We start from the raw sequence: 8,787 nt of genomic DNA, 5'->3' as shown, positions 1-8,787 counted from the left end.
AATGCAGTTATTAGTATTTGATTGAGTGTATTTGTGGAATTGTAGCCGGGGAGATACTGGAGCAGCAGCAGATAGCTTCCAGAGCCATACACTTAGCAGCCAGATCACGAGGTGAGTTTCCTTCCAGTAGGAACGGGTCTAAGGTCATAATGCCGGCCCGTTTAGCTAGTAGTAGTTTCCGAACTTCGGTCCGATGCAGATTTTAGTATGTTTGATGCCTTCGTGGCTCAGACAGGATTTATGTGTTATGTGTTCCAGGTTACAGCCCGATGCAGTATGCAGTTTATGTGTTCATGCTAGTTGATATGTTTATGCTATGCCATGTTCAGTAGTTCCGGACTTCTGTCTGATGCAGTCAGTTCTGGACTTCGGTCCGATGCAGTTAGTTTCGGACTTCGGTCCGATGCAGTTAGTTCCGGATTTCGGTCCGATGCAGGAGGCAAGGCCTCAGTAGTTCCGGACTTCGGTCCGATGCAGAGGGCAAGGCCCTGGTAAGTTCCGAACTTCGGTCTGATGCAGTTTTCGGACTTAGGTCCGATGCAGTGGGCAAGGCCCAGTATGTGTTTATATGTATTGTATGGTATGTGGTAGTTTAGAGGAGCTCACTAAGCTTCGTGCTTACAGTTTCAGTTTTGGTTTCAGGTACTTCCGCAAGCAAAGGGAAGAGCTCGGGTTGATGGCATCACACACCACAACTTCAGTTGTCCTGGGAGTTGTTTTTAGTTTTTCATAGATGTGATTTGATACAGTCTTAATACAGTTTACTCATAACACTTTGTTATTGTTTTTGAGATATTGACGTACGAGTTTTACCTTATGATATTATCATGGTGTTTTTAGTAATTATTAAACAAAAAATTTTGGGTCGTATTTTGGGATGTTTCAAGTTGGTATCAGAGCCTTGGTTTGAGGGATTCGGATACACTTTCGGGTGTGTCTGAACTCAAACTAAGGAAACGGTAAAGATTTTCAAAAGAAAAATGTCTTTGAAAGTGGTTTTTGAAAAAGAATTTAGAAAGAATAAGAGTTTTTATAAAAGGAAAATGGTGTGGCGTATGTGATCAACCGAGCTCAAGTAAGTACTCCCAAATTACCCATACAAGTTATATTATGATTGTCAGTTTTAGTTTCAGTAGAACAGCATGCTAGAATAGGACTAAGGATCTAGGAGGATGCCTTATGTGCCTGCTATATGTGTTTCAGCTTTACAAGATTTGCATGCTAGTATTGAGTAGACAATAGTAGGATAGCCTGTTTAGGTTATGCTTGATAGTATGAGCTTAGCATTGTATGCTAGTACAGTATCTCGTTATGAGAATAGATTTGCTTGAGTAGTTTCCTGTATTCGAATGCTGCTTGCTTTGTGCTTTGTGGGACTCTGAGTGATGGGAGTTAGCCATTAGGTGAATACGTCACATCACATGTGATAGGGTTGAATAATCTCAGAGTGTTGGATTTGGCCCTATTGCACAGCTCTTGTTTGAGTCTAACCGTTGTAGGGACGAGTCTTTTACTCGAAGGATTATATGAGCCTCATCACATGTGATGGTATTCAGGTGATGACTAATTAGTATTACAAGGAGGCCTTCAGCAGCTGAGGATTGGTTTGAATGGAGTCAGAGATTTCCCTAGGGCAAGCCTAGGATGAGAGTAGCAGAGATCAGTAGTAGTAGAAGTGACTTGGTGGAGTCAAGGCAGTTCTTGAGGAAAGTATGGATAGATGTGGAAGGTAGTATGGGCCCGTACTACTGAAAGCAGAGGATCCATACTCGAATCAAGGAAGGCTGAGACAAGACCAGGAAACTAGTATTAGTATCAATGATCCCTTGAGATATTTCAGTTTTCTGATGTTGTTATGATTTGTTTCAGAATGGTAGCTTTGCGTTCGAAGCCAGCAGTCGGCAGTTCAGGTGCCGGAGGGGGATCAGGATCAGGCCCGGAGGTCGGGTAGTTGGATGAGCAGACCAGAGAGTTTCTTTCTTCAGAGATTACTCGTATCATACTGGAGCAGACTCCTGTGATCTTCGGTTCGATCAAGGAGGGTATCCTAGAGCTGATGGATGAGAGATTGGGCACCTTCCGTGCCGAGGTGGCGGCCATGATGGGGTCGCGCACACTTACGTTCAGGGAGTTCAGGGCATGTGGAGCTCCAGATTACCACGGGGCACGGGACCCCATAGCGAGTACTAGATGGTTGGCGGATGTGGCCAATGCTTTCCGCACAAGCAGGTGTCCCGAGGGGGACAAGGTTAGATTGGCATCCTATCTTCTGAAGGATAGGGCACGGAATTGGTGGGAAGAGGTCGGACATACCATTGGAGATGATGCAGCGCTAGATGCCGTGACCTGGGCTGATTTCTCCACCAGGTTCAGGGCGGAGTTTGCACCGATTATTGAGGTGCAGCAGTTAGCAAGAGAGTTTCAGGACCTCACCCAGACTACAAAGACCGTGGCGGAGATCACCGCCAAATTCAGGGAGAGGGCTCTTCTCGTTCCTCAGTATGCAGCCGATGAGGAAATGAAGAAGGCCCGTTATCATGAGATGCTGCGGAGCGATATCCGCCAGTTTGTGAGCCGGTCCAGCTGTAAAACGCTGGATGACATGATTGCTAGGGGAAAAAGCCCAAGGTTTCAGATCACAGATCCAGGAGTTAGCAGAAAGCCCAAGGTCTTGGGTACAGGTAGTTCGGGAAAAAAGCCCAAGGTTTCAGATCACAGATCCAGAAGTCAACAGAGCCACGGTCGATGTGGCAAGTGTGGGAGACTGAACGATGGGGTGTGCAAGGCAGGGAGTTCCGGCTGCTACAAGTGCGGTCGGACTGGGCATTTGAGCAGGGATTGTACGGCCCCTGCTACCACTATTGCAGCATCAGATCTTATTTGCTTTCAGTGCAATCAGAGGGGACATAAAAAGTCCCAGTATCCGAGTTTAGTTGCAGTAGGGAAGGTGGTTGCACCTGCCCCTGCTACTTTGAGGATTACAGATGGCCGGCAGGGCCGAGCCGTGGCACCAGTGGCAAAGAGTAGAGCTTTTCATATGACAGCAGAGGAGGCACAAGCGACTCCTGATGTGGTGACGGGTATGTATCTTCCCTTCATCTCTATATTATTATTGATTATTGCTTATGGTTACATGTTTTGTATAGGGTCGTTCTCTGTGAACGGCATTTCTGCTACAATATTATTTTATTCAGGGGCTACCCGATCGTTTGTATCACTAGCGCTTAGCAAGAGATTTAGTAGAGCTCCAGGGGAGTTGGATTGTCCACTAGAGGTCAAGATAGCAGATGACAGGACCGTGAGGGTCGCCAGGGTGCATAGAGGATGTTCTCTTCAGTTGTTCGACGAGCAGTTTTCGGTGGACTTGGTCCCTATTCCCCTGCGAGGGAATAAGGTTATAGTGGGCATGGATTGGTTTATGTGTTCATGCTAGTTGATATGTTTATGATATGTTATGTTCAATAGTTCCGGACTTCTGTCCGATGCAGTCAGTTCCGGACTTCGGTCCGATGCAGTTAGTTCCGGATTTCGGTCCGATGTAGGAGGCAAGGCCTCAGTAGTTCCGGACTTCGGTCCAATGCAGACGGCAAGGCCCTGGTTAGTTCCGGACTTCAGTCCGATGTAGTAGTTCCGGACTTCGGTCCGATGCAGACGGCAAGGCCCTGGTTAGTTCCGGACTTCAGTCCGATGTAGTTTCCAGACTTCGGTTCGATGCAGTGGGCAAGACCTAGTATGTGTTTATATGTATTGTATGGTATGTGGTAGTTTGGAGGAGCTCACTAAGCTTCGTGCTTACAGTTTCAGTTTTGGTTTCAGGTACTTCCGCAAGCAAAGGGAGGAGCTCGGGTTGATGGCATCACACACAGCTTCAGTTGTCCTGAGAGTTGTTTTTAGTTTTTCATAGATGTGATTTGATACAGTCTTAATACAGTTTACTCATAACACTTTGCTATTGTTTTTGAGATATTAACGTACGAGTTTTACCTTATGATATTATCATGATGGTTTTAGTAATTATTAAACAAAAAATTTTGGGTCGTATTTTGGGATGTTTCACAATGCTTCATAATAGAAGTTGTTCGTCTTCTTTGAAATGGAATTTTGTAATAGTAAATGTCTTGGCTATCATTGTTTACTAAAATTATCGTTGTTTTAAGAATATTCAATAGTAAAATATCTTCAAGTGTCAAGATTGTGTCTGACAATTAAATCAAAAGAGAATGCATCATCCGATTGGTTGTTATCTTTATTTGGATCAAATTGGTCTTCTGAATTATTGTTTGCACTTTCTTCACTAGATACATTATCATTTAAACATGAAAAATAAGTTGGCATAGGTGTGTCTTTTCTTTATGCATCTTTAACAATAGTTTTTTCGTAATTATCATCTAAATCTAGAGTCACGGTCTTCAGTATTTCTTGAACCATTTTATTAACTGCTTCTTGAAGAGTTTTTTCATCGAATCTTTTCTTTTTTGGATATTTTTCTAGAGGAAGAAGCTTCATAATATTTTTATGGTCATCAATTTGGTTTGTAATATTTTGGAAGCTTTCTTGAGAATAATTTGGATTTTGGGCATCTTTAAAAATAGAGGAATCTGGATTTCGAGAATTATGGTGAAAGATGGAAATTTTGGATTATTTGAACTGGGTGAAGGACTGTATCTGACTAAGAAATCTTTATGTTTTCCTTATTATTTTGTAGGCTTTCTTGAGAATAATTTGGATTTTAAGCATCTTTAAAAATAGAGAAATTTGGGTTTTCTGGGACTAGGGTAAAAGAGAGAAATTATAGATAATATTTGTTAATATCACATCTTAATGAAAGTTAAAGCTAAATTAGTAGCACATTAATTGTATTCTATTGTACTTTACGACGTCACTAAAAAGTGAATATATCTTTCATTTAAAACGAGAAAAGTATCTCACACGTTGCGTGGGATGAAAGGTGTTTGATTGAAACATAACTGCACACAATATGGAATTATGGTTGATTCATTATCCAACAGATAACCTCCAGTGAAAAAAGTTGTCCATGACCAACGGTCTGAGAACTTAAATCTTCATAATATTTAGAGTGCCCTACAACAATAAAGTCCCAATAAGCAGTTTATTGAAGCCATAAACAAAATACACAATATGAGAGGTCGTCCATCAACAAAACCAATTGAAAATTCTAAATAAGTTGTTACTATGGGTAAACATTAAAGCATAGAGGTTAAGTACATTGCTATTTCTCACAATATAAAAAAATCAAGTAATTGGACAACCAACTGGTTAGAAACGCGAAAAATTTTGGTATGTGTGTGTGTGTGAATGTGTTGACTTGGATACCTATACCATAAAGTGACGACACAATTTGTAAGATTCCATCTAAACATTTTTGCAACATCTATAAGCAATCTTCCTTCCAAAGGTAAAACGAAATGAAGAATCATGTTCCTATCATATGGTAAACTACATCCTTTATATAAATCAAGATATGGATAGAAGTAATTATGTGGCCAAAACTTTCAATGGATTTTTTTAAAATTAAAGTAAAGTAATTAACAAATAATCACGGTTTTTATTTATATTACTGAACTTATTTTAATAACAAATAACAAATAACAAATAACTGAGTAGTGGCCAGTGGCCACGGCTGACCGACCCCGACATAGTTTTTTACTCCTCAGTGTCATTTTAGACAGAGATATCTTATAACAGGCGGAAACCAAAAAATAAGCAACCAAATAGTAACAAAGGTGATGTAAAAATATATTTTAGATAAAGCAGATCAAGAAATTACTTGTTCATAGTTGAGATATAACCTGATAAATGTGAATGAAATACAATCTATAGGCATACGCTGAGAAAAAATCTAACAATAGATAAACAAAGTCACAAATTTGTAAATCACGTGAATCTACTTTATAAAAACAACACTAGTAGAAAACAACTATTCATCTAGGTTTTCATTGTGTATAATGAGTTCATCTCCAACTCCTTAAAGTTTTCCCAATTGAAGCTTATCACTGTATGAAACCATTCAAGTAAGCGTTAATTAAACCATCGGAAAGATGAAAACAGTAGCAGTTTGTAACTATGGAAGTTCCAAATTTGAACTTTCAAAGAGTAGCGAGAATCTTATTTCTATGTTGGTTTTGGGGGTTTAAAAGTTAGGGAAGAGGGTGGAGTGAGGATTGTGTGACAAGCGACATAGCAGGTGTGGTTTCCATAATGATAAAAATTTCCATATATGTAGAATACACACACAAAATGAAATCAACAAAAGGAAAAATTGAACAGGTAGAAATGCAAAAGCCCTAAGGTTTTAGAGCAAAATTCTGATATACTGATGGAGTAACAAAGAAAAACAACACCTTGCAATAGCTGTCGCTTCAAACCCTCGACATACCGGTGATTTCTGATGGTGATGAAAGAAGTTATATCAGAGATGACAGAGAGTGTAGAGGGAGAAAGACATGGATGCACCTCCATTTTGCTGTGAAGGTTTCATTAGTCGTCATTGATTCTTGCTTCCTGTGTTGGTGGTGTCCCTATGGGTAAACTCGACTGGTATGCTGATAATCGGGCCTCCACTCCAATCTCCAAATCTTTAATTGTGTGTGTGTGCGAGTGGCAGATTTGCAATACATTTCAAGAAAGCTTCAGAGAAGAAGACGAAGAATGAAAGTTTCATCGAAGAAGACGGCGTGAAATACATCAGGAAAACGGAAACAAAGCCGGCATCAATCGACACAAAAGAGGAATCTGATAAAGGACCAATTGATCTAACCTGACTGAATCTACGTCGACGGATAGGAATCCTCATCTACACCGTTAATTGGAGAAGAACCGGAACAGTGGAGAAGGAAGAAAAAAAGAAGACAGGGTTATCAAGATCAGGCGTTCCAAACATATTTTGGAATGGCCCTTGAACTACACAAATTTAATCAAATATTTTTATAATCACTCAATAATTGTATGAAAATTATTTGTATTATCTTCTAAATATAAAAATTTTCATAAAAAATTTGGGTCCTTTTAAAAAATGAACCCTGGACGGTCGCCCTATCGCCCAACCTTGAGATGAACCTGATCAAGATATCTGACATTTTGAGGCGGTGAATCGGTTACAAGCCACTGGAAAATTTGTGAGACGCAATCGAAGGTTTCTTGAAAGAATGATAAACGGGAGAAAAAAAGCAGGAGATCAGTAAATCTACTTCTACACTCCTAATAAAACAGTACCATTATTGTCATGTGTCACTCCCTTGCGTCCAGCTCCTTTCATTTTCCCACTCGATAGTTTTAACTGAATTTCCCACTTTGCCCTTCCGTTCCAAAAATACTGCAAACCCGGACAAATAATGCAAGTTTGAAATTTAAAATTTTTATTATCAATTATTATCAATATCAATTATACTATATAAATCTGCAACAAATTAGGAAGAAAATATGTGCTAAACTTTATCTCAATCCCAAATAATCAGTCAATTGAATAACAATCCCAAAAAATCATGCAAAATCTTCCTAATTTAAATTTAAATATTTGTATATACAGAAACAGCTACGTTCCTCTTTAAGTTCCTCTTTCAATACGAATAAATCGAATATTCATTGTCTGGTAAGGGATACTACATTGTTTTCTTTTTGTTCTTCATATATCGATCTTATACTCATCAATTTTTTTTTGTATTTGCAATCTGTTTGTCCTATATTCAAGGTATACCAATCTCCTTTTTGTGGACGCATAATCAACCAGGTTTAGGTTTGTTACGTATATCCATTCTCTCTTTCTATGGTATATAATTTATGCTTCTATATGTATTTTACTATTTTACTATTTCCATCGCCTTCATTTTGATTCATGACAACAATACATTTTACCTGTTATCGGTAGGTATTTGATTGTTTCCCCCTTCATTGTTGTTTTTGTATAATTATAGTATCAAAAACAATAAACTGGATGTACATTGCTATTTGTTTTTTCTTATGTATTCGATTTTTTTTCTCATTATATTATTTTACTTTCAATGCTTTATACATATCTTATATATAACTATACTTTCTAAAACTCACAACTGTTATACAAATTTTTAAACGATAATGTGACCTCATTATCAACTTAATTTACTATAGAAATGACCATAATGCCCTTAATTCGAAAACAAAAAACTGAATGTACATTTCTATTTGTATTTTTTTTGTTTTTTTTATGTATTCTGAATAATAAAACTTCTACTATAGTTTATGAATGTACTTTCTGCTTCTATATGTATTTTACTATTTTACTATTTCCATCGCCTTCATTTCGATTCATAGCAACAATATACTTTACATGTTATCGGTAGGTATTTGACTGTTTCCCCTCATTACTGCTTCTGTATAATTATAGTATCAAAAACAATAAATTGAATGTACATTGCTATTTGGTTTTTTATTTATTTATGTATTCTGAATATAAATACTTCTACTATTATCTATGATATAGTTTTCAGTTTTTGTTCTCATTATGTTATTTTACTTTCACTGCTTTAAACATATTTTTGTTCTCATTATGTTATTTTACTTTCAATGCTTTAAACATATCTTATATATAACTATATTTTCTAAAATTAACAACTGTTATACAAATTTTTAAACGATAATATGACCTCATTATCAACTTCATTTACTACAAAAAATTGAATGTACATTGATATTTGTGTTTTTTTTAGTTTTTTTATGTATTCTGAATAATAAAACTTCTACTATAGTCTATGATATAGTTTTCGATTTTTTTTTCTAAATTATATTATTTAA

General features: G+C 37.7%; 1 long non-coding RNA gene across 1 annotated transcript; it reads right to left on the bottom strand.

Annotated features, from left to right (window-relative positions):
• Window positions 1-6,208: 6,208 nt before the first annotated feature.
• Window positions 6,209-6,909, bottom strand: LOC145037266 (uncharacterized). The gene is made up of 2 exons (XR_013678705.1): window positions 6,779-6,909; window positions 6,209-6,648 (listed from the first exon to the last, which is right to left on the bottom strand). It is a non-coding gene; the product is annotated as an uncharacterized LOC145037266 (long non-coding RNA).
• Between the last annotated feature and the right edge of the window lie 1,878 nt (window positions 6,910-8,787).

Source organism: Lactuca saligna, chromosome 3 (genome assembly GCF_052625555.1).
Source record: "Lactuca saligna cultivar CGN05327 chromosome 3, ASM5262555v1, whole genome shotgun sequence".
NCBI classification, from domain to species: Eukaryota; Viridiplantae; Streptophyta; class Magnoliopsida; order Asterales; family Asteraceae; genus Lactuca; species Lactuca saligna.
Note: the sequence above shows the minus strand (reverse complement) of the source record. Positions and strands in the feature narration are given on the sequence as shown.